General features: G+C 39.5%; 1 long non-coding RNA gene across 2 annotated transcripts; it reads right to left on the reverse strand.

The window, feature by feature from the left end:
- Window positions 1-825: 825 nt before the first annotated feature.
- Window positions 826-19,541, reverse strand: LOC141580791 (uncharacterized). Of its 2 annotated transcripts, none has more exons than XR_012513118.1 (3): window positions 15,271-19,541; window positions 7,098-7,171; window positions 826-1,888 (listed from the first exon to the last, which is right to left on the reverse strand). It is a non-coding gene; the product is annotated as an uncharacterized LOC141580791 (long non-coding RNA). The 2 variants fall into 2 exon arrangements; XR_012513119.1 differs by having other exon boundaries at window positions 826-3,359.
- Between the last annotated feature and the right edge of the window lie 1,675 nt (window positions 19,542-21,216).

Below are 21,216 nucleotides of genomic sequence, written 5' to 3' on the forward strand. Positions count from 1 at the left end.
TGCAAGTAATGCACAGAAAAGTCAATTCATGGCCTTTATCTTAAAGTATTTGAAATTATTATTTGGAAGATAAAATACATTAAGTAATTATGGCCACAAAGCAAATAGTACTGAATTAAAATCCAAGAGAGATCTAGAGAAGGAAGATATTTGGGCAAGAATATTCAGAACAGGTTTCCTAAGGCAAATGGGATTTGATTTGGATTCTAGAGAATGAGTAGAATGTGGAAACCTTTTTAAAGTGGTGACCTCAAGAAAACATGGTGTCTGGTTTTCTTGAGGTCTAAAGAATTTTCAGTCTAAATAGTTGATACAATAAGTTTCTTACATTTAATGAAAAAGAGGGTTACACAGGCAGATATTATAATTAGTGGTAAAGATATGACATTATTTAGAATTTCAAAGTAAAGAGATACTTTCCAAACCAGAGTGAATTTTGCTTAATGAGAACTTGTCTCAGCTAACAGTATTGAAGAGGGATTTCTAGAAGAAATATTAATGCTTAGAGTGAATAAGGACCTACTTATATGAGGGTATCTATTTAGGGCTTTTTAAAATTGAACATAGTCTACAATTAGTCACCCAAACAGAGATCTATCATTCAGGATGTCCGAAGACTGTCCAATATATTGGGTATCAGAAAAACTCTATTCATATCTTTCTCTTCAACAATGGAAAAAATTTTAAGCCTGGATGACTGAAAAGAATTCAGCCAATGGGCTAGATTAAATCCAATATTTGGTAGAAAGAAAGGGATTTATGCTCTCAGTCCCAACCCCTTTTATACAATCCATCTATGAATATGTATCTATTAGATGTTTCCAGTCTTGAGCTACTATCTGAAATGGAATTGTAGAAAAAGACCACTTCTGGTTCTTAGAAAAATTATTCTGCTCTAAGTGGCTGATCAGAGTATTAGGAAGATAATGTAAATGACTCAAGATAAAATTAGATAATTGTGTGGGGAGCAGGAGTAGAGAAGGTGACACAAGACATTATGCTTTTCCTTTGGGTGCAAATCACTGAATAGGATCAATGAGGGAATTATGTTGGAGAAAATGGAGATTTGGAGGAATTCTTTTACCTTTCCACCAAATGTACAATATAAGAAAGGTATCAGAACTGAAAAAACAGTATATATGTACAAAGTGACACCTGCAAGTAAAACGTGAAAGAATAGGAGCTGAGTTTCCAATTTACTCTTCTCTTTAAGTTAGCACATGTTTCCAAACTTATCTCAAATACTAAGTTCTCAGATTATGCAATTCTGGTTTCCTTCTAAAACCCAGGATTGGTACACTGTGGTAAGTGCAAGGCAAGGTTACTGAATGCTTAAGACCTTGAGCTTTGAAGACCTCTATTAGATACTGAGGTGACCTTGAGGAAGTAAATTAACTTCTTTAACCTTTATTTATTACTGTATTTTGGGTGTAACTACCTCACTAGGCTATTGTGAGGATGAAATGACAATATATGTATGACATTTAACATCTTCAGCACACAATAAATAACAACCAAACATTCTTTTTATTATATTTCAAATTTACCCAAAGTCCACAGGATTTTGCTGTATAAAATTCTTTCAGAATTTTAGCACATTCCAAAATAATGATGAAATCAATCTTAACCATTAATCTCTACTAATCGAATGATAACATTTACAATAGTTTATATTTCTTTGATGCATTAACATTTACAAAGCTACAACATATACTCAGATAATGTTTAGCTTAGCAGCAGATGAAACTATGATTTACAAAAATTAAACAAGTCGCCAAGTCACACAGCTTGTAAGAGGAGGGTCTGGGCCTTGAACTTAGGTCTTTGTCCTCAAGTCTTCCATAATTTTCACACTTCATACTGTCTCATCATGTATATCAGTATGAACCTGTTTAGAAAGATGAATGAGTCATACAAACAGGGCCTTTTCTCTTTTCTTGGAAAAAAAGTATTTATTTAAGAAGAAACCCATGTTTTTTTAACTCTAAGGAAGAGGTTCTAATGATTATCGTTTTAGAATTTTGGAAGACTGTTGGAAAGGATTTTTTAGAAGACAATGAGGGTTGCAGACACTCAGTTCTTTTGTAATAGACATTGTCAGCCATTACATTTAAAACAAGAGTGGAAACAATTTTCTCTATGAAGTACCTGTCCCTGTCTATAGGCATAGAAGAGAGTGAGATGAATAATCCAAATTGTCCCAGGCACCTTGAACTTTTTTTGAAATTAGAGAAACCAAAGGGCCTAGCCAAAGCTTCCCTAGCATTTCTACATGAAATTTATAGTATTACCCAATGGTCCAATCAATAAAGTTGACTAGGAGCCAGGAAATAAAGAATTTCTGTTTGCTGGAAACTTTTTGATTTGTTCTATTATCATAATTGATGACCTGGAATCAAGAACTTACTGAACCAGAATATCAAACATCTCACTCTCAGACAGACAAATGCCTCTGGAAACCAATTAGGAAAATGTTGTTGATTCGCTTAGCTGTTCCCTTTCCCAGTAAATTTATTTTTTTTCTTTATCCATCTGACTTACATGCTACTCTATAGAAATAAGTGTGTGACCAGGGAAAGGGGAAGGTGTCTGAAGGGGCTATTTCTTAGTGAGTGTGATCACAAAGGCCCAAGTCATGGAGAGAGCATTTATGAAACTTCCCTTTAAAAAAAGTTGACTCCTTCCAAATAGGTCCTGCCCCCTTGGTTGTCAACCACCATTTGGCCTGTGGTATTCAATACAACTCAGATTGTTTCTTGTTCTCAAGAGCCTCTTTTATCTGGCAATTTCTCAAGTTCATGTTTATCTTGGGATTGTGTTACTGGAGTAAGACCCAACTGTGACCTACCTACAGGTTTTTCCATAGTTGGTGCCTTTCAATATTTAGGACTTAATTCAAATATTACCTCTTTAGAGAGGGTTTCCCTGACCTTTCTAGCTAAATTTTATCCCTCTGCCCTTTCTGTCATATCATCCCATATGATTTTTTCTTATAGCATTTGTCACTCTCAGAAATTATCCTAATTATGCACTTACCTGGTTAGTATCTATTTCTCTACACTTGAATAGAAGTCCTATAAGGGCAGAGGCATTTTCTGATTTTCTATACCATATCCCCAGCTCTTAGATTAGTGAGTGACATGCAGTAGATTCTTAATGTTAGTGGAAGTAAAGAAGTGGGGGAAGCATTATGGATTTCATTTTATTCATATTTTGTGCGTATTCTATATTGCTGTAAGATTTATTTCAAATTACTTTTTATGACGTTTTTCCAATTAGTTCTTCAAAAGAAGAGCCCATGTCTTCTATGTTCATTATATCTCCTATGGCTGATTGTAAAACTGGTACTTGGTAGATTCCTAGTGATTGATTCATGGTTGAAAGCCAAAACAAACAAAACAAAAAAATCCTAGTAATCATACGATTCCAAACAAGTCAATCAGACAATGCAGGTAGATAAACAAACATTTGAAGGTCTTCAGTTATTGAAAGAATTAGCTTAGTTTTCTGCCTTGCCTTTGTGTGTACTTTTGGTTAAGATAATACAATAAGGACATGTACAAATGGAGATTGCTAAGGCCTGAATATTGTGTCCTGCCAACATTCATATGTTGAAGCCCAATCCATAACATGGTATTTGGAGGTGGGGCCTTTGGGAGGTAACTAGGTTTAGATGTCAGAGCTCTCATGAGTGGGACAGGCACCCTTACAAGCACAGGCAGTAGAGGACTTGCTTGCTTTCTCTTTCTGCTGTCTGCCCTGTGAAGATACAAGGAGAAGACAGCAGTCTGAAACCTGGAAGAGGGCCATTACCAGACCATGATGGCACTCTGATCTCAGAATTCTAGCCTCAAGAACTGTGAAAAATATTTATTGTTTAAGCCACCTAGTCTATTTGTTATAGCAGCCTTAACTAAGACAAAGATGAAAGCATGGATGTAAAAAGCATCAGAAAGGAAGCCTGAAAGGGACATTGTGAATGGTAAAGGGAGCTGAAAAAGGAAAAATTACTGAGGATACAGCCTCCTAAGTCTGGTGACAAGAATGGCAATGTCTTTGGAAGAAGTTAAGGAGTCAAGATATTTTTAATAATTTGTGTGGGTACATAATAAGTGTATATATTTATGGGGTACATGAGATGTTTTCATACAAGCATGTAATGTCAAATAAGCACATCAGGGAGAATGATAAAGGACTCATTGAAGATAGAAGAAGTGATTAATTTTAGTTTAGAAAAACTGAGCCCAAAATGGTGGCAAACATGCAAGGAGTGGTGCCCAATAGAGAGGGAAAAATGAAGCAAGAAATTGAAGACCTCTTATTAGTGGTTATCTTTGATTTTGTGAGAATGGGTGAAAATTACCAAAAAAGAGGGTAAAAGGGTTGAAGACTCACCCTAGAGAATAAGCACATTTGGAATTGAGAAGGAACAGGAAAGATCAGGAAAGGGAAAGAAAAAAAGAGAGGCAGGGTGGAGAACCCAAAAGGAAAATATTATGGAAATCAAGAAAAGATAATATATCATTTTGTTAAAGTATGAAATATATCTATGACTCTAATTTCTCCAACCAAAGAACCCAAATGTTAATATCTTTGTTTTTATGTGTATGGTGCAGGGTAGAAAAATTTTGGTAAATAAGTTATTTTATTTATGCCCATATCATTTATTTAAATTATTTTTATTTACTTAAATCAGTTACATAAATTTGTTATAAATGTGTGATAGTAACAAGATATGTGCACACTTCCTGAACAGCCCTCTCTTCGCATCCCAGTGCCTTCAGGAAAGTAACTATTTTGTATATGCCACCCCAATCCTCTTCCATAAATTGATATACCTACAAGGTAGAAATGTATAGTTGTTCTTTTTAAGTTGGTTTATAGTGATACCAAGTGGTATTACATTGTAGATCATAATTTGAAGAGTTTTTTTATTTAACTCAACCATCTATACTTGAGACTATTCTGTGCTGATACATGGATCTGTTATTCGTGTTTACTGCTGCATGGACTCCAAAAGAACAGCTGGACTTGCCTCACTTAACCAGAACCTTTGTCATGAACACTGACTCCCCTGTCCATGCCTCCTGTGCATATATGTGTCACTCCTCCTGGTGTGGACACACTGAAAGTTGGAGGGTACAGCCCACTTTTCTTTCAGATATTGCTTCAACTACTCATGGCCTAATACAGGCCTCGGTATAGAGTAGGTGAAATAAATGCTGGCTGCATTGAAATCCCTAGAGTAGAACATTTTCTCTGGCCCTTTCTCCCCTTTCACATTACTACCACTTTGGCTTTGGTGCAGGCATAGAGCAGGCACAAGGCAGTACAGATACTGCAAAGGTAAACGCAAGCCTGTGTCCTGGCCTACCAATGAGCAACTTGTGGCCTTTGCACTCTTGGCCTCTAGGATCAAAAAACTGACACAGAAAGATGGCAAGCATCCTACCAAATATCCCATTGAAAATCAGGCATAAGAAAACTCATGTCTTTCCCTATTGCCAAGGCTTCTATGTGTCCTACCCATAAGCCCCAGAGGATTCACATTGCCAACTTCTCACTGCACTGACACACTGAAACACCCACCACACTCAACAAATTTTATACTTTTCATTTGGTCCCATTCAATCCCATGTGGTGTTTTGAAAATATGTAAAGGGAAAGTGAGGCTCCAATATTTTTCCTTTCCTCATAAATATGGCATTTTAAATAAGTTTCATACATATTCATCATTTGCTCTTTCTTTTTTCTAAATGTGCACCTATAGCTTAAGTTTTATTCATACCCTTTTCTGGTTCCCTGGTTTGAACTGGAAAATTGAAATGTAAAATATTAACCAAATAGTAAGTTGGCTAAAACTCATCTTTCAGTGTGAGCCTGAAAAAAAGTGGAGAAAATATTTTAATAAGCATGGTAGTGAGAGAAGATACACAGCTTAAATAAAAAACAGCCATAGGAAGACAGAACAATCTGTAAACAGAATATTTATGAGGAGTGAGAAATTGATTTGTGGGAGTAATTTGTGATGTCAGTGTTATTAATTTAGAATCACACTTCAAACATTTAATCTTAAGAATTCTCAGGTGGCTTAAGACTTTGCCAAAGTTTCTAAAGAACTTGAAGATCCTTACACATTGGTTCCCCTCAGCTATATGTCCAAATGTGTCCAGCACAGATGAACTCCTTCCAAAAATCATTATTTTTTTTTCTTTTTCTCCCTATCTTTTAAAAAAAGAAACTGAGCAGGAAATCTCACTTAAACAAGCTGTCTCACAACATTTCTGGCAAATCCTGATTCCAACTAAGTTGAAAATATCTCAAAAGCAGCCTGTCATACAGAATTTCAGTGCTTCTGCTCCTGGAAAATGCAGAAATAGATGGCTATGTGGGATTCAGATTCAAAACACCTTAAGAAAACACATCGTGATGTGAACTTCAGGCTGACCTGCTTTTATGTGAGAGACATATGCTATTCCTCATGTATCAGTTAGCTATTGCTGTGTAACAAATCACCCCATATGTACGTGACTTAAACAATAAGTATTTTTATTGCTTATGACTCTAAAAGTCAGCTGGATGATTCTGTTCTTGGCTGAGTTTGATCATAAGTGTTCAGCTCTAGGTAATATAAGCTAACACTGCTATTCTTGGTTGATTCTTTCATATGTTTGCAGGTTGGCTGACTATGAGGTAGTCTAGAATGATGCTAATAAGACAAGTGGGCTGTCTTGCACATGGTCACTTATCCCCCATCGGACAACTACATGGAGATAGCAGCATTCTAAGAGAGAGCACATATATGCAAGACTTCTTATGGCCTAGTCTCAGAAGTGCCACACCATCACTGCCACTTATTTCTTTGTCAAAGTAGGTCACAAGGTTATCCCAGGTTCAAAGGCTAGAGAAATATTTGTGAATTCCTGATGCAGTAACATTGCAAAGGGTATGGATATAGAGATACCATTAAGTAGGACCATCAGTGGATTCATCTATCACACTTCCTTTTTACAGAAACATTTTTGAGGAATTCTATAAAGATACTTTTTTGAGGAATCCTATAAAGATACTTTTAAAGTATACTCTCCAATACTTACCTGATCACAATATCTTCACCAGGTACGCAGACAATGGGACTGAATGAGGGCCCAGTGAATGCAAGATTTATTTGCTAGAATTTGAGGATAAGTGAAGAAAATAAAAAATAGACATTAAAGCACTAATATTGGGAATATATATACATGAGAAGGTTTATGTATATTGTTGTTTATGTTCTCTGTCCTTAAGCATGTTGGTGATGCACTATTTCTTAAAAGACACTTCTACTATTGTATACAGAACATTCTTCCAAACCACTCCCCCTATTTCTGCAAGTTTAGAGGAAAGTGTTTTTTTGATCCTAACAAGTGGTGTCAACTGAAGTTTTCAGAAAAGAATCAACATGCAAATTTCTTCTCCAAATGATCTTTAAGAGATGTAGTGACTGAAATATTGAGAGGTTATGATTACTGAGATACACTATCAAAAATAATAACTGAGTCCTCATATGTGCACATGATGACAATTGGACCTGTCACCTGAGCATTTATCAACCTTCATTAGTTGTAAAATGATGCCAGAAATGTTAAAATGTGAACACTTTTTGTTTTTATACTTCCCAACCCCATCTCAACTCAGGAGATACACTGGGCTCTATCTGAGTTCTTCCTCCCTGCTCCATAGCCTGATATTCTCTCAAGGCAATAATTAGGAAAATGTAGCTCTTACTTCATTTGTCTTTCATCTTTCATCGATCACTGTTGTCAGATGTCCAGGTTTTGGAAATGGTTGCTTTATAACTTTTGTTTCTTTCTTCTTTTTTTTTTTTTTTTTTTTTTTTTTTTTTTTTTTGTAGGAGTAAGTTGTTTCATGTGGTAGAATAAGTCTGGTCCTTGTTACCTACCTTAACCACAAGTGAACACGGTGCACATCTTCCAATTGATGAGCTACAGTATTAAATATCACTACATGCAAAAATATTTTTTCAGAACCTCACTCAATGCTTTTCTACCATTGTCCCCAAACAGTTCCATTAGCCTTGCTATTTTTTTCTTTTTTTTTTTAATTGCATTTTAGGTTTTGGGGTACATGTGAAGAACATGCAAGATTGTTGCATAGGTACACACATGGCAGTGTGGTTTGCTACCTTCCGTCTCCTCAACTGTATCTGTCATTTCTCCCCATGCTATCTCTTCCCACCTCCCCACCCCACCGTCCCTCCCCCATTTCCCCCCAACAGACCCCAGTGTGTAGTGCTCCCCTTCCTGTGTCCATGTGTTCTCATTGTTCAACACCCGCCTATGAGTGAGAATATGTGGTGTTGGATTTTCTGCTCTTGTGTCAGTTTGCTGAGAATGATGGTTTCCAGGTTCATCCATGTACCTACAAAGGATGTGAACTCATCGTTTTTGATGGCTGCATAATATTCCATGGTGTATATGTACCACATTTTCCCTATCCAGTCTATCATCGTTGGGCATTTGGGTTGGTTCCAGGTCTTTGCTATTGTAAACAATGCCGCAATGAACATTCGTGTGCACGTGTCCTTATAGTAGAATGATTTATAATCCTTTGGATATATACCCAGTAATGGGATTGCTGGGTCAAATGAGATTTCTATTTTTAGGTCCTTGAGGAATTGCCACACTGTCTTCCACAATGGTTGAATTAATTTACATTCCCACCAACAGTGTAAAAGTGTTCCTATTGCTCCACATCCTCTCCAGCATCTGTTGTTTCCAGATTTTTTTAATGATCGCCATTCTAACTGGTGTGAGATGGTATCTCAATGTGGTTTTGATTTGCATTTCTCTAATGACCAGTGATGATGAGCATTTTTTCATATGTTTGTTGGCCTCCTGTATGTCTTCTTTTGTAAAGTATCTGTTCAAATCCTTTGCCCATTTTTGAATGGGCTTGTTTTTTTCTTGTAGATCTGTTTTAGTTCTTTGTAAATTCTGGATATCAGCCCCTTGTCAGATGGGTAGAGTGCAAAAATTTTTTCCCATTCTGTTGGTTGCCGATTCACGCTAATGACTGTTTCTTTTGCCGTGCAGAAGCTGTGGAGTTTGATTAGGTCCCATTTGTCTATTTTGGCTTTTGTTGCCATTGCTTTTGGCGTTTTGGTCATGAAGTCCTTGCCTACGCCTATGTCCTGAATGGTTTTGTCTAGATTTTCTTCTAGGGTTTTTATGGTGTTAGGTCTGATGTTTAAGTCTTTAATCCATCTGGAGTTAATTTTGGTGTAAGGTGTCAGGAAGGGGTCCTGTTTCTGCTTTCTGCACATGGCTAGCCAGTTTTCCCAACACCATTTATTAAACAGGGAATCCTTTCCCCATTGCTTGTTTTTGTCAGGTTTGTCGAAGATCAGATGGTTGTGGGTATGTTGTATTTCCTCTGAGACCTCTGTTCTGTTCCATTGGTCTATTTCTCTGTTTTGGTACCAGTACCATGCTGTTTTGATTACTGTAGCCTTGTAGCATAGTTTGAAGTCCAGTAGTGTGATGCCTCCCGCTTTGTTCTTTTGGCTTAGAATTGACTTGGCTATGTGGGCTGTCTTTTGGTTCCATATGAAGTTTAAGGTGTTTTTTCCAGTTCTGTGAAGAAGGTCATTGGTAGCTTGATGGGAATAGTGTTTAATCTGTAAATTACTTTGGGCAGTATGGCCATTTTCACGATGTTGATTCTTCCTAACCATGAACATGGAATGTTTCTCCAACTGTTTGTGTCCTCTCTTATTTCGTTGAGCAATGGCTTGTAGTTCTCCTTGAAGAGGTCCTTTACATTCCTTGTTAGTTGTATTCCTAGGTATTTTATTCTCTTTGTAGCAATTGTGAATGGCAGTTCGTTCTTGATTTGGCTCTCTTTAAGTCTGTTACTGGTGTATAGGAATGCTTGTGATTTTTGCACGTTGATTTTGTATCCTGAGACTTTGCTGAAGTTGTTTATCAGTTTCAGGAGATTTTGGGCTGAGATGATGGGGTCTTCCAGATATACCATCATGTCATCTGCAAATAGAGACAATTTGATTTCCTCCTTTCCAATTTGGATACCCTTTATTTCTTTTTCTTGCCTGATTGCTCTGGCTAGAACTTCCAGTACTATATTGAATAGGAGTGGTGAGAGAGGGCATCCTTGTCTAGTGCCAGATTTCAAAGGGAATGCTTCCAGTTTTTGCCCATTCAGTATGATATTGGCTGTTGGTTTGTCATAAATAGCTTTTATTGTTTTGAGATACGTTCCGTCAATACCTAGTTTATTGAGGGTTTTTAGCATAAAGGGCTGTTGAATTTTGTCAAAAGCCTTCTCTGCATCAATTGAGATAATCATATGGTTTTTGTATTTGGTTCTGTTTATGTGGTGAATTACGTTTATGGACTTGCATATGTTGAACCAGCCTTGCATCCCCGGGATGAATCCTACTTGATCATGGTGGATGAGCTTTTTGATAAGCTACTGCAATTGGTTTGCCAGTATTTTATTGAAGATTTTTGCATCTATGTTCATCATGGATATTGGCCTGAACTTTTCTTTTCTTGTTGAGTCTCTGCCAGGTTTTGGTATCAGGATGATGTTTGTCTCGTAAAATGATTTGGGAAGGATTCCCTCTTTTTGGATTGTCTGGAATAGTTTCAGAAGGAATGGTATCAGCTCCTCTTTGTATGTCTGGTAGAATTTGGCTGTGAACCCATCTGGACCTGGGCTTTTTTTGGGTGGTAGGCTCTTTATTGCTGCCTCAACTTCAGACCTTGTTATTGGTCTATTCAGGGTTTCGGGTTCTTCCAGGTTTAGGCTTGGGAGGATGCAGGTGTCCAGCAATTTATCCATTTCTTCCAGGTTTACTAGTTTATGTGCATAGAGTTGTTTGTAATAATCTCTGATGATGGTTTGGATTTCTGTGGAATCTGTGGTGATATCCCCTTTATCGTTTTTTATTGCATCAATTTGGTTATTCTCTCTTTTCTTTGTTATTAATCTGGCTAGTGGTCTGTCTATTTTGTTGATCTTTTCGAAAAACCAGCTCCTGGATTTATTGATTTTTTTGAAGAGTTTTTTGTGTCTCTATTTCCTTCAGTTCTGCTCTGATCTTAGTTATTTTCTGTCTTCTGCTAGGTTTTGAGTTTTTTGATCTTGCCCCTCTAGCTCTTTCAATTTTGATGATAGGGTGTCAATTTTAGATCTCTCCTTTCTTCTCATGTGGGCACTCATTGCTATATATTTTCCTCTAGAGACTGCTTTAAATGTGTCCCAGAGATTCTGGTATGTTGTGTCTTCATTCTCATTGGTTTCGAAGAACATCTTTATTTCTGCCTTCATTTCATTGTTTATCCAGTCAACATTCAAGAGCAAGTTGTTCAGTTTCCATGAAGCTGTGAGGTTCTGAGTTAGTTTCTGCATTCTGAGTTCTAACTCGATTGCACTGTGGTCTGAGAGACTGTTTGTTATGATTTCTATTCTTTTGCATTTGCTGAGGAGTGATTTATTGCCAATTATGTGGTCAATTTTAAAGTAGGTGTGATGTGGTGCTGAGAAGAATGTATATTCTGTGGATTTGGGGTGGAGAGTTCTGTAAATGTCTATTAGGTTTGCTTGTTCCAGGTCTGAGTTCAGGTCCTGGATATCCTTGTTGATTTTCTGTCTGGTTGATCTGTCTAATATTGACAATGGGGTGTTAAAGTCTCCCATTATTATTGTGTGGGAGTCTAAGTCTCTTTGTAAGTCATTAAGAACTTGCCTTATGTATCTGGGTGCTCCTGTATTGGGTGTGTATATATTTAGGATCGTTAGCTCTTCTTGTTGCAGTGATCCTTTTACCATTATGTAATGTCCTTCTTTGTCTCTTTTGATCTTTGTTGCTTGAAAGTCTATTTTATCAGAGATGAGAATTGCAACTCCTGCCTTTTTTTGCTCTCCATTTGCTTGGTAGATCTTCCTCCATCCCTTTATTTTGAGCCTTTGTGTATCCTTGCATGTAAGATGGGTTTCCTGGATACAGCACACTGATGGGTTTTGGCTTTTTATCCAATTTGCCAGTCTGTGTCTTTTGATTGGGGCATTTAGTCCATTGACATTTAGGGATAGTATTGTTATGTGTGAATTTGATACTGTCATTTTGATGCTACCTGGCTGTTTTGTTGGTTAGTTGATGCAGATTCTTGATTGTGTTGATGCTCTTTTACCATTTGGTGTGTTTTTGGAGTGGCTGGTACTGGTTGTTCCTTTATATGTGTAGAGCCTCTTTCAGGAGTTCTTGTAGAGCAGGTTTGGTGGTGATGAAATCTCTGAGTGCTTGCTTGTTCACAAAGGATTTTATTTTTCCTTCACGTATGAAGCTTAGTTTGGCTGGATAGGAGATTCTGGGTTGAAAGTTCTTTTCTTTAAGGATGTTGAATATTGGCCCCCAATCTCTTCTGGCTTGTAGGGTTTCTGCTGAGAGATCTTCTGTGAGTCTAATGGGCTTCCCTTTGTAGGTAACCCGACCTTTCTCTCTGGCTGCCCTTAGCATTTTCTCTTTCATTTCAACCCTGGTGAATCTGACGATTATGTGCCTTGGGGTTGCTCTTCTTGAGGAATATCTCTGTGGTGTTCTCTGTATTTCCTGGATTTGAATATTGGTCTGCCTTGCTAGGTTGGGGAAGTTTTCCTGGATAATATCCTGAAGAGTATTTTCCAGCTTGGATTCATTCTCTTCATCACATTCAGGTACACCTATCAGACGTAGATTAGGTCTTTTCACATAGTCCCACATTTCTTGAAGATTTTGTTCATTCCTTTTTGTGCTTTTTTCTCTGTTCTTGCCTTCTCTTTTTATTTCATTGAGTTGATCTTTGACCTCTGATATCCTTTCTTCTGCTTGGTCAATTCGGCTGTTGAAGCTTGTGCATGCTTCACGAAGTTCTCGTGTTGCGTTTTTCAGCTCCATCAATTCACTTATACTCCTCTCTATGCTGTCCATTCTCGTCAGCAGTTCGTCCAATCTTTTTTCAAGGTTCCTCTTTTCTTTGCATTCGGTTAGAACGTGTTCTTTCAGCTCACTGTAGTTTCTTACTACCCACCTTCTGAAGTCTGATTCTGTCATTTCATCACCCTCCTCCTCCATCAGGTCTGGTTCCCTTGCTGGTGAGGAGTTGTGATCCCTTTTAGGAGGAGAGGTGTTTTGGTTTCAGGAGTTTTCATCCTTTTTGCGCTGGTTTCTTCCCATTTTTGTGGTTTTATTCACCTGTTGTCTTTGTAGTTACTGTCTTTCAAATTGGGTCTCTGAGTGAGCTTTCAGTTCATGGATGCTGAAGTTACTTCTTCTTTTTTTTTTTTTAAGCTTTCCTTCTAACAGTCTGGCCCCTCTTCTGTAGGACTGCTGAGGTCCTCTCCAGGCCCTGCTTGCCTGGGGATCACCTGCAGCAGCTGCAGAACAGTAAGGGTTGCTACCAGTTTCCTCTTCCGCTATCTTTGTCCCAGAAGGATGCTCGCCTACTGTCAGTCCATTCTCTCCTTTATGTGGTGAGTCTTTGGATCTATGGGGGTCAGGGAGCTACTTGAGGAGACAGTCTATCTTTTATTGGGGCTTAAGTCCTGAGTTGTGAGCTCCATTGTTCGTTCAGAGCTGCTGGACAGGTACATTTAGGTCTGCTGCAGCTGAACTCATAAAGCACTTTTTGTTCCCAGGTGCTCTGTCCCGGGGAGTTGGGCCTTTATGAGTTTCCATTGCACTACTGCCTTTTTTTATTTTTCTTTCAGGTCTGACCCGCCCAACTAGCAGCCCACCTAGCCACTGACTGCCCGCAGAGGCTTTGCTGAGCTGCTGTGGGCTCCGCCCAGCTGCCCTGTACTCTTCCCTGCAGTCCTGTTTATATGGGCGTAGTTGGAACTGTCTCGGCAATGGTGGCCCCGCCTCTCTTATGGCGGACTCTCTCTGTTGTGGCAGGTTGCCTTGGCGATGGCGGCCTGCCTCCGTAGAGGTGGAGAGTCTCAGTAATGGTGGAAGCCCCTCCCCCACCGAGCTGGACTGTCCCAGGTTCAGCTGTGCTTGGTTTGAAGGGCTCAACCCAGAGGGTTTCCAATTACTGTTTTTGTTTTCCTTGTTGTTGGGGGTGGAGGGGTGGGATCAACCGAGCCTGATCACCTGGCTCCCTGACTCAGAGTCTTTTAAGTTGAACGACCCCGCGTTCCAGTCGCTTGTTGAAAAGGCGCCGGGATCTCCCATGTTGCGATTCACTGAGTCGGCTCAAACAGCGGAGCTGGCTCCTGGCGGATTTTTTGCCTAGGAATCTCCTGGCCTGGCTCGCTATTTCAGATGAATGGGCAACTCTGCCACCTCAGGGCTCCGATCGCAAGCTAAGAGGGCTCCCAGACCAGTGGCTTTTCTACGGAGAACTGCAGCAACAGGGCGTGGTCACAGCAGCTGCACAGGCCAAATCAGCCCTGCGAGGGCCAAAACAGCCACACCAGCCAGGACTGCGGCGCTGGCGACCCCTCTGCCTGGGTATCTCCTGGTCTGTGGGCAATAAAAATTCGTCTGGAAATGCAGTGTCCACTCACCCTCTGCACTTTCACTGGGAGCTGAAGTCCTGAGCTGTTCTTAGGCGGCCATCTTCCCAGCATTCCAGCCTTGCTATTTTTCAAGATGAAATGTCTTCTTTAAAGTTTGTCCTTTTTTTTTTTTGGTCTAACTGAAGAATCCTATTAGAATGTTATTTCAATGGCTTCCAGGGGCAAAGACTTTCTTAGGAAGTTAGGTGACATTGTGTCTGCAGATGAACATATGTCTTTCAAAGATCCTTAAAATACTGGAAAGCATGGGGCAAAAAGGACACACAGACATAGCATTCAGGGCACTTTTTGTTCTTTTACTATCTTTACCTTTTCAATAAATTAGTGTCTCAAAGTTTAACCTTCGTCTATAATCCATCTGGGGCTTCCTCTCATAATTCACTCCAGAAGGAACATTAGTGGATGTGAGTTTTCTCCCAGGGATTCACCCTCCTTCTGTTTTAAATCAAAAAATGCTTTTGCAAATTAGCCAAAAGAGACAGGCTATAAGCTTTCTGTAAGAATCCTTCAGTGTGCCCTCTGGACTTTTTGCCTGGCTGTTTCCAAAAGTTGTGCAACTTAGGATGGACATTAAAATCTACATGGAATGTGTAAACATGGCATGTGGGGACAAACACATCTTCCATAAAAACAACAGGCATCTGCAGAGTTGCTGCAATTGAAATGCATGGTGTAAATGCTTACCAATCAGAGGAAAGCTGGTAGTTTTTAGATTTTTATCGTTCAAACAGTTTCTAGAGACCATGCTCGAACAAGCCCCTCATTTGACCTAGGAGGAAACTAAAGCTAATTATTCTTTCATTTAAAACATAATTATTAAGTGCTTACAATGAGGCAGGAACTGTTTTAACCCCAAGATATAGCCGAACTAAGATCAAGTAACTTACCTGGGGGCACATAGCAAGTCGGTGATATCCCTGCCCTAGAAATCCAGTGCCCTCGTACCTTGTCCAGTGTTCTTGACAGTACCTGCACTTTAAATTGACTTAGAATATTTGGCAACAGAGATAAAGAAAAAAAGCATCCTGGCTCCCAATACTCTGATCAAATATTTGTCCTGCTCCAGTTTTTCACTTACCTTTAGGATAACAACAGAAAATCAGTTAACAGAGGGCTAACTGGCAACCTCAGAAACATAGCAGAACTGCCAAATCAGCACCCAGAGACCACTGCATTGAGGCATGAAGGAAATTTGCATTTCATGCGTTTACTCCATTGTTTACACTACACTGACCCTGCACAAAGTCTGTAACAAAATGCAAAAGGGGATATAAGAGAAAGATGCAGCCCCAGTCCTCATAAAACTTCTTTATCATCCAAACTAAAAACAACAGCAACAAAAGCAAGTGTAATAATTTGGAGACAAGATACATTGTAGCATATATCAATTTGTGCTGCAAGAATAGAGTAAGTTCTTACTCGGTCAAAAAGGCTTGTTGGGGAAGACCAATCTTAAGTTTGGTTTTGAAAGCAGTAAAATAACTGAATGAAAATTAAAGTCATCTTTTACTTATGAAAATTGTTTCTCATATTTAAGGATAGTTTTAAATCTAATTTTTTTTTCTTTAGGGTACTATGTTTATGTTTAAGTCCCTTGGTTTGTCTTCCTTATTTGCCATTCCATTATTTTTAATTTTGTTCATTTCATTTTGCTTACTGTTCTGAATCCTGATATTTGTCTCTCAATATTTGTTTTCTTGAACTTTGTTTTCTTCAAAGTCTGTTCTCCTTTATGTTGTATGGGCTTCATTTCTGCAATGGTTTGTTCCTTTCATCATTTTTCCAAGATAGATTCTCTGCCCCTTTCTGTTTATTATGCATCTTTAAATGGGGCAGGTCCTCTAGGACCAGCTTCTGGTAGCTGCAGATTGGAGTTTACAGGGATTTCATCATGGCTGGTCACAGGTTAAGGTACATGAGTTCTCATAGCCACTTAACATTATTTCCCTCCAGCAATGAAGATAAACCCTACAAGGCTTTCCATAATGCAGACTTTTACTTCCCCTCACTTCACCAAATCCTACCTTCCTGAAAATATGACTTACAGTATTACCAAAAACAGCTTGATTTTCTTGTTAAGAGAATTTCTAGGCAAGAAATTGGGTCTTATGAAGAGAATTTCTAGTCAAGACCACAGCGGCATTTATTCAAAGATGAGTTCTCCCTCACTACTAAAGAAAACTCCTCTGAGCACTTCATCAAAACTCCATACATTTTGAAGTGTCCAGTCTGGCTGGTGGGAATAGGAAATGGTTGGGCGCTGTGTGACCCTGGTGCCCTCCCTCCTCATCTTTTCCAGGGATCCTGTCTCTGGCCTCGAGTAGTTTCCTCACATGCATGTGCTGATGAATACTGTGCTGAATTCTTGAGGGTCAGCCTCTGCAGATCTCAGGTTTCTCTCTCTGGGCAGCTATCCTCTCAATCTGCCCTGCAAATTCTAGCCACCTAGACTTCCTCATATTCTCAACCCCATCTCAACTCAGGGGGTTCACTTGGATCTGTCTGGGTTCTTCCTTGCTCCATAGCCTGAAATTCTCTCAAAACAATACTCTTAGGAAAACGTAGCTCTTACTTCATTTGTTTTCCATCTTTGATGGGTCACTGTTGTCAGATGTCCAGGTTTTAGAAATAGTTGTTTTATAACTTTTGTTTCTTATTTTTTTAGGGGTAAGTTGTTTCAGGTGGTAGAATAAATCTGGTCCTTTTTACCTACCTTAACCACAAGGAAAAGTCTAGGTTATGGTATAATTATTTGTTAACTCCAACTTTCTTTCCATTAAAGACTTGTTTCTAAGAGTATTCAGCAGAGCTCCCTCCATATCTATGGTTCTGAACAAAGAAGTATAGATTTTGTTACTCATAATATGTCACTTAGGCTGGAAACCTGGGTGATTGTTGAGATCCTCCCTCAGCATGTTCTGCAAGGCTATTAAATGTTTACTGCATTGGCAGCCCTTCATCTTTGGTCATGTATCATCAGATGTCTCCTAGGTGTGTTTGTCCTAGGAGCAAATGTCTCCTGTATTTGCTTTTCATTAACTTTAATGAATGCTTTGTGGGAGGATCTATCATATTGACTCTGCCTTCTCTCCATCTAATGCTGAGCTTCTCTTAAGTCAGTATGCATAGAAGGCCCTGCTTGTGGCATGTAGCCTGCACAATGGTGACTCTTAAAGGGCATTTGTTGATGATAAAGAGGAATGCAATGAGATTAATGACATCTGAGGAAGCACAAGAGTATGGTAAGGACTCAGCAAAGCAAACGGGTAGCTGAATTGACATACCATTTCTTTGTTCCAACTTGAATAAAAGTCTAAATGTATAAAACTATTTTTAGTTAAAATATGCATTCTAGAAATGTCTTAATAACAATCTAGATAATAATAGCAAGATACAGGGTGACTAGCCAAAGGAAGAAAGAAAATCTGTAGGAAAATAAAGCATATGGGAATACAGGCATGGCACACAATATGTGTTTGTCTTTCTCAAAAACTCAGTAAGAGAAGCAGCTTTCCTCCTTTCTAACAGACACCCCTTATCTTGGCTTCTATTATGCATTCACTAATTGAAATAAAAATGAACAAAACTTAGAAAAATGTGATAGTGGGGGAATGCTGGGAAGATGGCCGCCTAAGAACAGCTCAGGACTTCAGCTCCCAGTGAAGGTGCAGAGGGTGAGTGGATGCCGCATTTCCAGATGAACTCTTATTGCCCACAGACCAGGAGATACCCAGGCAGAGGGGTCGCCAGCGTCGCAGTCCCAGCCGGTGCGGCTGTTTTGGCCCCTGTGGGGCTGATTCCGCCCGCGCGGCTGCTGTGACCATGCCCTGTTGCTGCGGTTCTCCGTACAAAAGCCAATGGTCTGGGAGCCCTCTTAGCTGGCGAGCAGAGCCCTGAGACGGCAGAGTTGCCCATTCATCTGAAATAGCGAGTCAGGCCAGGAAATTCCTAGGCAAAAAATCCGCCAGGAGCTGGCGCCACAGTTCGAGCCGACTCCGTGAGTCGCAGCACGGGAGTTCCCGGCGCCTTTTCAGCAGGCGACCCGAACGCGGGGTCGTTCAACTTAAAAGAAAAGACTCTGAGTCAGGGAGCCAGGTGATCAGGCTCCGTTGGTCCCACCCCTCCACCCCCAACAACAAGGAAAACAAAAACAGTAATTGGAAACCCTCTGGGTTGAGCCCTCCAAACCAAGCACAGTTGAACCGGGACTGTCCCGCTCCGTGGGGGAGGGGCTTCCGCCATTACTGAGACTCTCCACCACTACAGAGGCAGGCTGCCATTGCCGAGAAAACCCGCCGTTGCCGAGGCAACCTGCCACAACAGAGAGAGTCCCCCATAACAGAGGCGGGGCCACCTTTGCCAAGACAGTTCTAACTACGCCCATATAAAAAGGACTACAGGGAAGAGCTCAGGGCAGCTGGGCGGAGCCCACAGCAGCTCAGCAAAGCCCCTGCGGGCGTGCTGCTAGCTGGGCAGGTCAGACCTGAAAGAAAAATCAAAAAAGGCAGTAGTGCAATGGAAACTCATAAAGCTCCAACTCCCTGGGACAGAGACAGACAACAGGTGGATAAACCCACAAAAATGGGAAGAAACCAACGCAAAAAGGATGAAAACTCCCGAAACCAGAACACCTCTCCTCCTAAAAGGGATCACAACTCCTCACCAGCAAGGGAACCAGACCTGATGGAGGAGGAGGGTGATGAAATGACAGAATCAGACTTCAGAAGGTGGGTAGTAAGAAATTACAGTGAGCTAAAAGAACATGTTCTAACCGAATGCAAAGAAAAGAGGAACCTTGAAAAAAGATTGGACGAACTGCTGACGAGAATGGACAGCATAGAGAGGAGTATAAGTGAATTGATGGAGCTGAAAAACGCAACACGAGAACTTCGTGAAGCATGCACAAGCTTCAACAGCCGAATTGACCAAGCAGAAGAAAGGATATCAGAGGTCAAAGATCAACTCAATGAAATAAAAAGAGAAGGCAAGAACAGAGAAAAAAGCACAAAAAGGAATGAACAAAATCTTCAAGAAATGTGGGACTATGTGAAAAGACCTAATCTACGTCTGATAGGTGTACCTGAATGTGATGAAGAGAATGAATCCAAGCTGGAAAATACTCTTCAGGATATTATCCAGGAAAACTTCCCCAACCTAGCAAGGCAGACCAATATTCAAATCCAGGAAATACAGAGAACACCACAGAGATATTCCTCAAGAAGAGCAACCCCAAGGCACATAATCGTCAGATTCACCAGGGTTGAAATGAAAGAGAAAATGCTAAGGGCAGCCAGAGAGAAAGGTCGGGTTACCTACAAAGGGAAGCCCATTAGACTCACAGAAGATCTCTCAGCAGAAACCCTACAAGCCAGAAGAGATTGGGGGCCAATATTCAACATCCTTAAAGAAAAGAACTTTCAACCCAGAATCTCTTATCCAGCCAAACTAAGCTTCATACGTGAAGGAAAAATAAAATCCTTTGTGAACAAGCAAGCACTCAGAGATTTCATCACCACCAAACCTGCTCTACAAGAACTCCTGAAAGAGGCTCTACACATATAAAGGAACAACCAGTACCAGCCACTCCAAAAACACACCTGGGGGGTGGGGAGGTGGGAAGATAGCATGGGGAGAAATGACAGATACAGGTGAGGGGACGGAAGGCAGCAAACCACACTGCCAAGTGTGTACCTATGCAACAATCTTGCATGTTCATATGTACCCCAAAACCTACAATGCAATAAAAAAAATAAATAAATAAATATATGAAAAAAAAAAGAAAAATGTGATAGTGTCAACTGCACTCAAAGAAAAAAATATATAATTACTTAGTCACTCTAATTACACATGCAGAGTAAAGCAATTGCTTGCTATTTACTGGTATATACCAAAAAAACTTATATTAATAAATATATATGAGGAATTACTTGTTAAATTTAATTACTTAACAAAAGCAATAAAATAATTTTTAATTAAATAGTATGTGCACCCATAAGTAAAATGACCCTTTGTGTTCCAATATAGTGGCTTCTTTTGGAGCTGAATGATGAAATTTCCAAGTCCCTAATTATATACAAATCATGAGGGAGCAAAGGGGCTAAATAACATATTGTCTCTTCCCAATGGAAAATTAGGAAAGAAAATTGCCAAAGGAAAAAAAATGAAGATTGAAATAGGTCTTTAAGATATTCTCTTCTTATTTTTAAGGAACATTATTTTTTTTTCTAGTAAAGTAAAAATCCAAAGTTCTTTGGATTGGTAATCTATAACCTTGAAGTTCTGAAAACTACTTTTGTGCTCTTACTGCCATACCAGTCTCCAATGGGCTAACTCATTACAATTCTTAGCGAATGAAGTAATTGATATTTTCTTTGGAAATTACAATCAATTGGTGAAAATCAGCACTAATGACTTTTTCAACAGACACAAACAGTTGTGTAATTCTTATTAATAATTACAACCACTAATAAACTGTAATTGGAAAACAACTTATGCGTGGGGTGAGGGATTAGTACTCTGAGTTGCCCCCGGTATGTCTGGAGTAAAAGGTTACATGAAATGGCCTTACTTTGCCATCTCAGGAAATTGATTCTTCCAACATCCCTAGTATGACAATAGCAAACCATATAA

The sequence above is a fragment of the Saimiri boliviensis genome, chromosome 13 (genome assembly GCF_048565385.1).
Source record: "Saimiri boliviensis isolate mSaiBol1 chromosome 13, mSaiBol1.pri, whole genome shotgun sequence".
Classification (NCBI taxonomy): domain Eukaryota; kingdom Metazoa; phylum Chordata; class Mammalia; order Primates; family Cebidae; genus Saimiri; species Saimiri boliviensis.